Below are 13,714 nucleotides of genomic sequence, written 5' to 3' on the forward strand. Positions count from 1 at the left end.
AATCCCTAAGCCGCGCGGTCACAATTTCTTCTCAAAATCTGACGTTCTGCAATTCACTCAAAAATGTTGGCAAACTGTTGCAAGTGATCCCCTGAAATGTTTTTCGGTGGAAACAGATGGGTTTTTATCATCGGAAACAGAATTAGCCCTTGACGTCTGAACAACTTTTTTTGAAAAAATCCCTAAGCCGCGCGGTCACAATTTCTTCTTAAAATCTGACGTTCTGCAATTCACTCAAAAATGTTGGCAAACTGTTGCAAGTGATCCCCTGAAATGTTTTTCGGTGGAAACAGATGGGTTTTTATCATCGGAAACAGAATTAGCCCTTGACGTCTGAACAACTTTTTTTGAAAAAATCCCTAAGCCGCGCGGTCACAATTTCTTCTCAAAATCTGACGTTCTGCAATTCACTCAAATATGTTGGCAAACTGTTGCAAGTGATCCCCTGAAATGTTTTTCGGTGGAAACAGATGGGTTTTTATCATCGGAAAGAGAATTAGCCTTTGACGTCTGAACAACTTTTTTTGAAAAAATCCCTAAGCCGCGCGGTCACAATTTCTTCTCAAAATCTGACGTTCTGCAATTCACTCAAAAATGTTAACAAACTGTTGCAAGTGATCCCCTGAAATGTTTTTCGGTGGAAACAGATGGGTTTTTATCATCGGAAACAGAATTAGCCCTTGACGTCTGAACAACTTTTTTTGAAAAAATCCCTAAGCCGCGCGGTCACAATTTCTTCTCAAAATCTGACGTTCTGCAATTCACTCAAAAATGTTGGCAAACTGTTGCAAGTGATCCCCTGAAATGTTTTTCAGTGGAAACAGATGGGTTTTTATCATCGGAAACAGAATTAGCCCTTGACGTCTGAACAACTTTTTTTGAAAAAATCCCTAAGCCGCGCGGTCACAATTTCTTCGCAAAATCTGACGTTCTGCAATTCACTGAAAAATGTTGACAAACTGTTGCAAGTGATCCCCTGAAATGTTTTTCGGTGGAAACAGATGAGTTTTTATCATCGGAAACAGAATTAGCCCTTGACGTCTGAACAACTGTTTTTGAAAAAATCCCTAAGCCGCGCGGTCACAATTTCTGCTAAAAATCTGACGTTCTGCAATTCACTCAAAAATGTTGGCAAACTGTTGCAAGTGATCCCCTGAAATGTTTTTTGGTGGAAACAGATGGGTTTTTATCATAGGAAACAGAACTAGCCCTCGACGTCTGAACAACTTTTTTTGAAAAAATCCCTAAGCCGCGCGGTCACAATTTCTTCTCAAAATCTGAGATTCTGCAATTCACTCAAAAATGTTGGCAAACTGTTGCAAGTGATCCCCTGAAATGTTTTTCGGTGGAAACAGATGGGTTTTTATCATCGGAAACAGAATTAGCCCTCGACGTCTGAACAACTTTTTTTGAAAAATCCCTAAGCCGCGCGGTCACGATTTCTTATCAAAATCTGACGTTCTGCAATTCACTCAAAAATGTTAACAAACTGTTGCAAGTGATCCCCTGAAATGTTTTTCGGTGGAAACAGATGGGTTTTTATCATCGGAAACAGACTTAGCCCTCGACGTCTGAACAACTTTTTTTGAAAAAATCCCTAAGCCGCGCGGTCACAATTTCTGCTAAAAATCTGACGTTCTGCAATTCACAGAAAAATGTTGGCAAACTGTTGCAAGTGATCCCCTGAAATGTTTTTCGGTGGAAACAGATGGGTTTTTATCATCGGAAACAGAATTAACCCTTGACGTCTGAACAACTTTTTTTGAAAAAATCCCTAAGCCGCGCGGTCACAATTTCTGCTCAAAATCTGACATTCTGCAATTAACTCAAAAATGTTGGCAAACTGTTGCAAGTGATCCCCTGAAATGTTTTTCGGTGGAAACAGATGGGTTTTTATCATCGGAAACAGAATTAGCCCTCGACGTCTGAACAACTTTTTTTGAAAAAATTCCTAAGCCGCGCGGTCACAATTTCTGCTCAAAATCTGACATTCTGCAATTAACTCAAAAAATGTTGGCAAACTGTTGCAAGTGATCCCCTGAAAAGTTTTTCGGTGGAAACAGATGGGTTTTTATCATCGGAAACAGAATTAGCCCTCGACGTCAGAACAACTTTTATGGAAAAAATCCCTAAGCCGCGCGGTCACAATTTCTGCTCAAAATCTGACGTTCTGCAATTCACTGAAAAATGTTGGCAAACTGTTGCAAGTGATACCCTGAAATGTTTTTCGGTGGAAACAGATGGCTTTTTATCATCAGATACAGAATTAGCCCTCGAGGTCTAAACTACTTTTTTTGAAAAAATCCCTAAGCCGCGTGGTCACGATTTCTTCTCAAAATCTGACGTTCTGCACTTCACTGAAAAATGTTGGCAAAGTGTTGCAAGTGATCTCCTGAAATGTTTTTCGGTGGAAACAGATGGGTTTTTATCATCGGAAACAGAATTAGCCCTCGACGTTTGAATTTTTTTTTTGAAAAAATCCCTAAGCCGCGCGGTCACAATTTCTGCTAAAAATCTGACGTTCTGCAATTCACTGAAAAATGTTGGCAAACTGTTGCAAGTGATCCCCTGAAATGTTTTTCGGTGGAAACAGATGGGTTTTTATCATCGGAAACAGACTTAGCCCTCGACGTCTGAACAACTTTTTTTGAAAAAATCCCTAAGCCGCGCGGTCACAATTTCTGCTAAAAATCTGACGTTCTGCAATTCACTCAAAAATGTTGACAAACTGTTGCAAGTGATCCCCTGAATTCTTTTTCGGTGGAAACAGATGGGTTTTTATCATCGGAAACAGACTTAGCCCTCGACGTCTGAACAACTTTTTTTGAAAAAATCCCTAAGCCGCGCGGTCACAATTTCTGCTAAAAATCTGACGTTCTGCAATTCACAGAAAAATGTTGGCAAACTGTTGCAAGTGATCCCCTGAAATGTTTTTCGGTGGAAACAGATGGGTTTTTATCATCGGAAACAGAATTAACCCTTGACGTCTGAACAACTTTTTTTGAAAAAATCCCTAAGCCGCGCGGTCACAATTTCTGCTCAAAATCTGACATTCTGCAATTAACTCAAAAATGTTGGCAAACTGTTGCAAGTGATCCCCTGAAATGTTTTTCGGTGGAAACAGATGGGTTTTTATCATCGGAAACAGAATTAGCCCTCGACGTCTGAACAACTTTTTTTGAAAAAATTCCTAAGCCGCGCGGTCACAATTTCTGCTCAAAATCTGACATTCTGCAATTAACTCAAAAAATGTTGGCAAACTGTTGCAAGTGATCCCCTGAAAAGTTTTTCGGTGGAAACAGATGGGTTTTTATCATCGGAAACAGAATTAGCCCTCGACGTCAGAACAACTTTTATGGAAAAAATCCCTAAGCCGCGCGGTCACAATTTCTGCTCAAAATCTGACGTTCTGCAATTCACTGAAAAATGTTGGCAAACTGTTGCAAGTGATACCCTGAAATGTTTTTCGGTGGAAACAGATGGCTTTTTATCATCAGATACAGAATTAGCCCTCGAGGTCTAAACTACTTTTTTTGAAAAAATCCCTAAGCCGCGTGGTCACGATTTCTTCTCAAAATCTGACGTTCTGCACTTCACTGAAAAATGTTGGCAAAGTGTTGCAAGTGATCTCCTGAAATGTTTTTCGGTGGAAACAGATGGGTTTTTATCATCGGAAACAGACTTAGCCCTCGACGTCTGAACAACTTTTTTTGAAAAAATCCCTAAGCCGCGCGGTCACAATTTCTGCTAAAAATCTGACGTTCTGCAATTCACTCAAAAATGTTGACAAACTGTTGCAAGTGATCCCCTGAATTCTTTTTCGGTGGAAACAGATGGGTTTTTATCATCGGAAACAGAATTAGCCCTCGACGTCTGAACAACTTTTTTTGAAAAAATCGCTAAGCCGCGCGGTCACGATTTCTTTTCAAAATCTGACGTTCTGCAATTCACTGAAAAATGTTGGCAAAGTGTTGCAAGTGATCTCCTGAAATGTTTTTCGGTGGAAACAGATGGGTTTTTATCATCGGAAACAGAATTAGCCCTCGACGTTTGAACAATTTTTTTTTGAAAAAATCCTTAAGCCGCGCGGTCACAATTTCTTCTCAAAATCTGACGTTCTGTAATTCACTCAAAAATGTTGGCAAACTGTTGTAAGTGATCCCCTGAAATGTTTTTCGGTGGAAACAGATGGGTTTTTATCATCGGAAACAGAATTAGCCCTCGACGTTTGAACAACTTTTTTTGAAAAAATCCCTAAGCCGCGCGGTCACAATTTCTTCTCAAAATCTGACGTTCTGCAATTCACTCCAAAATGTTGGCAAACTGTTGCAAGTGATCCCCTGAAATGTTTTTCGGTGGAAACAGATGGGTTTTTATCATCGGAAACAGAATTAGCCCTAGAGGTCTGAACAACTTTTTTTGAAAAAATCCCTAAGCCGCGCGGTCACAATTTATGCTCAAAATCTGACTTTCTGCAATTCACTGAAAAATGTTGGCAAACTGTTGCAAGTGATCCCCTGAAATGTTTTTCGGTGGAAACAGATGGGTTTTTATCATCGGAAACAGAATTAGCCCTAGATGTCTGAACAACTTTTTTTGAAAAAATCCCTAAGCCGCGCGGTCACAATTTATGCTCAAAATCTGACTTTCTGCAATTCACTGAAAAATGTTGGCAAACTGTTGCAAGTGATCCCCTGAAATGTTTTTCGGTGGAAACAGATGGGTTTTTATCATCGGAAACAGAATTAGCCCTTGACGTCTGAACAACTGTTTTTGAAAAAATCCCTAAGCCGCGCGGTCACAATTTCTGCTCAAAATCTGACATTCTGCAATTCACTGAAAAATGTTGGCAAACTGTTGCAAGTGATCCCCTGAAATGTTTTTCGGTGGAAACAGATGGGTTTTTATCATCGGAAACAGAATTAGCCCTCGACGTTTGAACAATTTTTTTTTGAAAAAATCCTTAAGCCGCGCGGTCACAATTTCTTCTCAAAATCTGACGTTCTGTAATTCACTCAAAAATGTTGGCAAACTGTTGTAAGTGATCCCCTGAAATGTTTTTCGGTGGAAACAGATGGGTTTTTATCATCGGAAACAGAATTAGCCCTCGACGTTTGAACAACTTTTTTTGAAAAAATCCCTAAGCCGCGCGGTCACAATTTCTTCTCAAAATCTGACGTTCTGCAATTCACTCCAAAATGTTGGCAAACTGTTGCAAGTGATCCCCTGAAATGTTTTTCGGTGGAAACAGATGGGTTTTTATCATCGGAAACAGAATTAGCCCTAGAGGTCTGAACAACTTTTTTTGAAAAAATCCCTAAGCCGCGCGGTCACAATTTATGCTCAAAATCTGACTTTCTGCAATTCACTGAAAAATGTTGGCAAACTGTTGCAAGTGATCCCCTGAAATGTTTTTCGGTGGAAACAGATGGGTTTTTATCATCGGAAACAGAATTAGCCCTAGATGTCTGAACAACTTTTTTTGAAAAAATCCCTAAGCCGCGCGGTCACAATTTATGCTCAAAATCTGACTTTCTGCAATTCACTGAAAAATGTTGGCAAACTGTTGCAAGTGATCCCCTGAAATGTTTTTCGGTGGAAACAGATGGGTTTTTATCATCGGAAACAGAATTAGCCCTCGACGTTTGAACAACTGTTTTTGAAAAAATCCCTAAGCCGCGCGGTCACAATTTCTTCTCAAAATCTGACGTTCTGCAATTCACTCCAAAATGTTGGCAAACTGTTGCAAGTGATCCCCTGAAATTTTTTTGGTGGAAACAGATGGGTTTTTATCATCGGAAACAGAATTAGCCCTAGAGGTCTGAACAACTTTTTTTGAAAAAATCCCTAAGCCGCGCGGTCACAATTTCTGCTCAAAATCTGACATTCTGCAATTCACTGAAAAATGTTGGCAAACTGTTGCAAGTGATCCCCTGAAATGTTTTTCGGTGGAAACAGATGGGTTTTTATCATCGGAAACAGACTTAGCCCTCGACGTCTGAACAACTTTTTTTGAAAAAATCCCTAAGCCGCGCGGTCACAATTTCTGCTAAAAATCTGACGTTCCGCAATTCACTCAAAAATGTTGACAAACTGTTGCAAGTGATCCCCTGAAATGTTTTTCGGTGGAAACAGATGGGTTTTTATCATCGGAAACAGAATTAGCCCTCGACGTCTGAACAACTTTTTTTGAAAAAATCCCTAAGCCGCGCGGTCACTATTTCTTCTCAAAATCTGACGTTCTGCAATTCACTGAAAAATGTTGGCAAAGTGTTGCAAGTGATCTCCTGAAATGTTTTTCGGTGGAAACAGATGGGTTTTTATCATCGGAAACAGAATTAGCCCTCGACGTTTGAACAATTTTTTTTGAAAAAATCCTTAAGCCGCGCGGTCACAATTTCTTCTCAAAATCTGACGTTCTGTAATTCACTCAAAAATGTTGGCAAACTGTTGCAAATGATCCCCTGAAATGTTTTTCGGTGGAAACATATGGGTTTTTATCATCGGAAACAGAATTAGCCCTCGACGTTTGAACAACTTTTTTTGAAAAAATCCCTAAGCCGCGCGGTCACAATTTCTTCTCAAAATCTGACGTTCTGCAATTCACTCCAAAATGTTGGCAAACTGTTGCACGTGATCCCCTGAAAAGTTTTTCGGTGGAAACAGATGGGTTTTTATCATCGGAAACAGAATTAGCCCTCGACGTCTGAACAACTTTTTTTGAAAAAATCCCTAAGCAGCGCGGTCACGATTTCTTCTCAAAATCTGACGTTCTGCAATTCACTGAAAAATGTTGGCAAACTGTTGCAAGTGATCCCCTTAAATGTTTTTCGGTGGAAACAGATGGGTTTTTATCATCGGGAACAGAATTAGCCCTCGACGTTTGAAATTTTTTTTTGAAAAAATACCTAAGCCGCGCGGTCACAATTTCTTCTCAAAATCTGACGTTCTGCAATTCACTGAAAAATGTTGGCAAACTGTTGCAAGTGATCCCCTGAAATGTTTTTCGGTGGAAACAGATGGGTTTTTATCATCGGAAACAGACTTAGCCCTCGACGTCTGAACAACTTTTTTTGAAAAAATCCCTAAGCCGCGCAGTCACAATTTCTGCTAAAAATCTGACGTTCTGCAATTCACTCAAAAATGTTGACAAACTGTTGCAAGTGATCCCCTGAAATGTTTTTCAGTGGAAACATATGGGTTTTTATCATCGGAAACAGAATTAGCCCTCGACGTTTGAACAACTTTTTTTGAAAAAATCCCTAAGCCGCGCGGTCACGATTTCTTCTCAAAATCTGACGTTCTGCAATTCACTCCAAAATGCTGGCAAACTGTTGCACGTGATCCCCTGAAATGTTTTTCGGTGGAAACAGATGGGTTTTTATCATCGGAAACAGAATTAGCCCTCGACGTTTGAAATTTTTTTTTGAAAAAATACCTAAGCCGCACGGTCACAATTTCTTCTCAAAATCTGACGTTCTGTAATTCACAGAAAAATGTTGGCAAACTGTTGCAAGTGATCCCCTGAAATGTTTTTCGGTGGAAACAGATGGGTTTTTATCATCGGAAACAGAATTAGCCCCCGACGTCTGAACAACTTTTTTTGAAAAAATCCCTAAGCCGCGCGGTCACAATTTCTGCTAAAAATCTGACGTTCTGCAATTCACTCAAAAATGTTGACAAAATGTTGCAAGTGATCCCCTGAAATGTTTTTCGGTGGAAACAGATGGGTTTTTATCATCGGAAACAGAATTAGCCCTCGACGTCTGAACAACTTTTTTTGAAAAAATCCCTAAGCCGCGCGGTCACGATTTCTTCTCAAAATCTGACGTTCTGCAATTCACTGAAAAATGTTGGCAAAGTGTTGCAAGTGATCTCCTGAAATGTTTTTCGGTGGAAACAGATGGGTTTTTATCATCGGAAACAGAATTAGCCCTCGACGTTTGAACAATTTTTTTTGAAAAAATCCTTAAGCCGCGCGGTCACAATTTCTTCTTAAAATCTGACGTTCTGTAATTCACTCAAAAATGTTGGCAAACTGTTGCAAGTGATCCCCTGAAATGTTTTTCGGTGGAAACATATGGGTTTTTATCATCGGAAACAGAATTAGCCCTCGACGTCTGAACAACTTTTTTTGAAAAAATCCCTAAGCCGCGCGGTCACGATTTCTTCTCAAAATCTGACGTTCTGCAATTCACTGAAAAATGTTGGCAAACTGTTGCAAGTGATCTCCTTAAATGTTTTTCGGTGGAAACAGATGGGTTTTTATCATCGGAAACAGAATTAGCCCTCGACGTTTGAAAATTTTTTTTGAAAAAATACCTAAGCCGCGCGGTCACAATTTCTTCTCAAAATCTGACGTTCTGTAATTCACAGAAAAATGTTGGCAAACTGTTGCAAGTGATCCCCTGAAATGTTTTTCGGTGGAAACAGATGGGTTTTTATCATCGGAAACAGAATTAGCCCCCGACGTCTGAACAACTTTTTTTGAAAAAATCCCTAAGCCGCGCGGTCACAATTTCTGCTAAAAATCTGACGTTCTGCAATTCACTCAAAAATGTTGACAAAATGTTGCATGTGATCCCCTGAAATGTTTTTCGGTGGAAACAGATGGGTTTTTATCATCGGAAACAGAATTAGCCCTCGACGTTTGAAAATTTTTTTTGAAAAAATACCTAAGCTGCGCGGTCACAATTTCTTCTCAAAATCTGACGTTCTGCAATTCACTGAAAAATGTTGGCAAAGTGTTGCAAGTGATCTCCTGAAATGTTTTTCGGTGGAAACAGATGGGTTTTTATCATCGGAAACAGAATTAGCCCTCGACGTTTGAACAATTTTTTTTGAAAAAATCCTTAAGCCGCGCGGTCACAATTTCTTCTTAAAATCTGACGTTCTGTAATTCACTCAAAAATGTTGGCAAACTGTTGCAAGTGATCCCCTGAAATGTTTTTCGGTGGAAACATATGGGTTTTTATCATCGGAAACAGAATTAGCCCTCGACGTTTGAACAACTTTTTTTGAAAAAATCCCTAAGCCGCGCGGTCACAATTTCTGCTCAAAATCTGACGTTCTGCAATTCACTCAAAAATGTTGGCAAACTTTTGCAAGTGATCCCCTGAAATGTTTTTCGGTGGAAACAGATGTGTTTTTATCATCGGAAACAGAATTAGCCCTTGACGTCTGAACAACTGTTTTTGAAAAAATCCCTAAGCCGCGCGGTCACAATTTCTGCTAAAAATCTGACGTTCTGCAATTCACAGAAAAATGTTGGCAAACTGTTGCAAGTGATCCCCTGAAATGTTTTTCGGTGGAAACAGATTGGTTTTTATCATTGGAAACAGAATTAGCCCTCGACGTCTTAAAAACTTTTATTGAAAAAATCCCTAAGCCGCGCGGTCACAATTTCTGCTAAAAATCTGACGTTCTGCAATTCACTGAAAAATGTTGGCAAACTGTTGCAAGTGATCCCCTGAAATGTTTTTCGGTGGAAACAGATGGCTTTTTATCATCAGAAACAGAATTAGCCCTCGAGGTCTGAACAACTTTTTTTGAAAAAATCCCTAAGCCGCGCGGTCACGATTTCTTCTCAAAATCTGACGTTCTGCAATTCACTGAAAAATGTTGGCAAAGTGTTGCAAGTGATCTCCTGAAATGTTTCTCGGTGGAAACAGATGGGTTTTTATCATGGGAAACAGAATTAGCCCTAGACGTCTGAACAACTTTTTTTGAAAAAATCCGTAAGCCGCGCGGTCACAATTTCTTCTCAAAATCTGACGTTCTGTAATTCACAGAAAAATGTTGGCAAACTGTTGCAAGTGATCCCCTGAAATGTTTTTCGGTGGAAACAGATGGGTTTTTATCATCGGAAACAGAATTAGCCCGCGACGTCTGAACAACTTTTTTTGAAAAAATCCCTAAGCCGCGCGGTCACAATTTCTTCTCAAAATCTGACGTTCTGTAATTCACTCAAAAATGTTGGCAAACTGTTGCAAGTGATCTCCTGAAATGTTTTTCGGTGGAAACAGATGGGTTTTTATCATCGGAAACAGAATAAGCCCTCGACGTTTGAACAACTTTTTTTGAAAAAATCCCTAAGCCGCGCGGTCACAATTTCTTCTCAAAATCTGACGTTCTGCAATTCACTCCAAAATGTTGGCAAACTGTTGCAAGTGATCCCCTGAAATGTTTTTCGGTGGAAACAGATGGGTTTTTATCATCGGAAACAGAATTAGCCCTAGAGGTCTGAACAACTTTTTTTGAAAAAATCCCTAAGCCGCGCGGTCACAATTTATGCTCAAAATCTGACTTTCTGCAATTCACTGAAAAATGTTGGCAAACTGTTGCAAGTAATCCCCTGAAATGTTTTTCGGTGGAAACAGATGGTTTTTTATCATCGGAAACAGACTTAGCCCTCGACCTCTGAACAACTTTTTTTGAAAAAATCCCTAAGCCGCGCGGTCACAATTTCTGCTAAAAATCTGACGTTCTGCAATTCACTCAAAAATGTTGACAAACTGTTTCAAGTGATCCCCTGAAATGTTTTTCGGGGGAAACAGATGGGTTTTTATCATCGGAAACAGAATTAGCCCTCGACGTCTGAACAACTTTTTTTGAAAAAATCCCTAAGCCGCGCGGTCACAATTTCTGCTAAAAATCTGACGTTCTGCAATTCACTCAAAAATGTTGACAAACTGTTGCAAGTGATCCCCTGAAATGTTTTTCCGTGGAAACAGATGGGTTTTTATCATCGGAAACAGAATTAGCCCTCGACGTCTGAACAACTTTTTTTGAAAAAATCCCTAAGCCGCGCGGTCACAATTTCTTCTCAAAATCTGACGTTCTGCAATTCACTCCAAAATGTTGGCAAACTGTTGCAAGTGATCCCCTGAAATGTTTTTCGGTGGAAACAGATGGGTTTTTATCATCGGAAACAGAATTAGCCCTAGAGGTCTGAACAACTTTTTTTGAAAAAATCCCTAAGCCGCGCGGTCACAATTTATGCTCAAAATCTGACTTTCTGCAATTCACTGAAACATGTTGGCAAACTGTTGCAAGTGATCCCCTGAAATGTTTTTCCGTGGAAACAGATGGGTTTTTATCATCGGAAACAGACTTAGCCCCCGACGTCTGAACAACTTTTTTTGAAAAAATCCCTAAGCCGCGCGGTCACGATTTCTTCTCAAAATCTGACGTTCTGCAATTCACTGAAAAATGTTGGCAAAGTGTTGCAAGTGATCTCCTGAAATGTTTTTCGGTGGAAACAGATGGGTTTTTATCATCGGAAACAGAATTAGCCCTCGACGTCTGAACAACTTTTTTTGAAAAAATCCCTAAGCCGCGCGGTCACAATTTCTTCTCAAAATCTGACGTTCTGCAATTCACTCAAAAATGTTGGCAAACTTTTGCAAGTGATCCCCTGAAATGTTTTTCGGTGGAAACAGATGGGTTTTTATCATCGGAAACAGAATTAGCCCTCGACGTCAGAACAACATTTTTTGAAAAAAATCCCTAAGCCGCGCGGTCACGATTTCTTCTCAAAATCTGACGTTCTGCAATTCACTGAAAAATGTTGGCAAAGTGTTGCAAGTGATCTCCTGAAATGTTTTTCGGTGGAAACAGATGGGTTTTTATCATCGGAAACAGAATTAGCCCTAGAGGTCTGAACAACTTTTTTTGAAAAAATCCCTAAGCCGCGCGGTCACAATTTATGCTCATAATCTGACTTTCTGCAATTCACTGAAACATGTTGGCAAACTGTTGCAAGTGATCCCCTGAAATGTATTTCCGTGGAAACATATGGGTTTTTATCATCGGAAACAGAATTAGCCCTCGACGTTTGAACAACTTTTTTTGAAAAAATCCCTAAGCCGCGCGGTCACAATTTCTTCTCAAAATCTGACGTTCTGCAATTCACTCCAAAATGTTGGCAAACTGTTGCAAGTGATCCCCTGAAATGTTTTTCGGTGGAAACAGATGGGTTTTTATCATCGGAAACAGAATTAGCCCTAGAGGTCTGAACAACTTTTTTTGAAAAAATCCCTAAGCCGCGCGGTCACAATTTATGCTCAAAATCTGACTTTCTGCAATTCACTGAAACATGTTGGCAAACTGTTGCAAGTGATCCCCTGAAATGTTTTTCCGTGGAAACAGATGGGTTTTTATCATCGGAAACAGACTTAGCCCCCGACGTCTGAACAACTTTTTTTGAAAAAATCCCTAAGCCGCGAGGTCACAATTTCTTCTCAAAATCTGACGTTCTGCAATTCACTCAAAAATGTTGGCAAACTTTTGCAAGTGATCCCCTGAAATGTTTTTCGGTGGAAACAGATGGGTTTTTATCATCGGAAACAGAATTAGCCCTCGACGTCAGAACAACATTTTTTGAAAAAATCCCTAAGCCGCGCGGTCACGATTTCTTCTCAAAATCTGACGTTCTGCAATTCACTGAAAAATGTTGGCAAAGTGTTGCAAGTGATCTCCTGAAATGTTTTTCGGTGGAAACAGATGGGTTTTTATCATCGGAAACAGAATTAGCCCTTGACGTTTGAACAATTTTTTTTGAAAAAATTCTTAAGCCGCGCGGTCACAATTTCTTCTCAAAATCTGACGTTCTGTAATTCACTCAAAAATGTTGGCAAACTGTTGCAAGTGATCCCCTGAAATGTTTTTCGGTGGAAACATATGGGTTTTTATCATCGGAAACAGAATTAGCCCTCGACGTTTGAACAACTTTTTTTGAAAAAATCCCTAAGCCGCGCGGTCACAATTTCTTCTCAAAATCTGACGTTCTGAAATTCACTCCAAAATGTTGGCAAACTGTTGCAAGTGATCCCCTGAAATGTTTTTCGGTGGAAACAGATGGGTTTTTATCATCGGAAACAGAATTAGCCCTAGAGGTCTGAACAACTTTTTTTGAAAAAATCCCTAAGCCGCGCGGTCACAATTTATGCTCAAAATCTGACTTTCTGCAATTCACTGAAACATGTTGGCAAACTGTTGCAAGTGATCCCCTGAAATGTTTTTCCGTGGAAACATATGGGTTTTTATCATCGGAAACAGAATTAGCCCTCGACGTTTGAACAACTTTTTTTGAAAAAATCCCTAAGCCGCGCGGTCACAATTTCTTCTCAAAATCTGACGTTCTGCAATTCACTCCAAAATGTTGGCAAACTGTTGCAAGTGATCCCCTGAAATGTTTTTCGGTGGAAACAGATGGGTTTTTATCATCGGAAACAGAATTAGCCCTAGAGGTCTGAACAACTTTTTTTGAAAAAATCCCTAAGCCGCGCGGTCACAATTTATGCTCAAAATCTGACTTTCTGCAATTCACTGAAACATGTTGGCAAACTGTTGCAAGTGATCCCCTGAAATGTTTTTCCGTGGAAACAGATGGGTTTTTATCATCGGAAACAGACTTAGCCCCCGACGTCTGAACAACTTTTTTTGAAAAAATCCCTAAGCCGCGCGGTCACGATTTCTTCTCAAAATCTGACGTTCTGCAATTCACTGAAAAATGTTGGCAAAGTGTTGCAAGTGATCTCCTGAAATGTTTTTCGGTGGAAACAGATGGGTTTTTATCATCGGAAACAGAATTAGCCCTCGACGTCTGAACAACTTTTTTTGAAAAAATCCCTAAGCCGCGCGGTCACAATTTCTTCTCAAAATCTGACGTTCTGCAATTCACTCAAAAATGTTGGCAAACTTTTGCAAGTGA

This window comes from Podarcis vaucheri, assembly GCF_965113315.1.
Source record: "Podarcis vaucheri genome assembly, chromosome: 2".
Classification (NCBI taxonomy): domain Eukaryota; kingdom Metazoa; phylum Chordata; class Lepidosauria; order Squamata; family Lacertidae; genus Podarcis; species Podarcis vaucheri.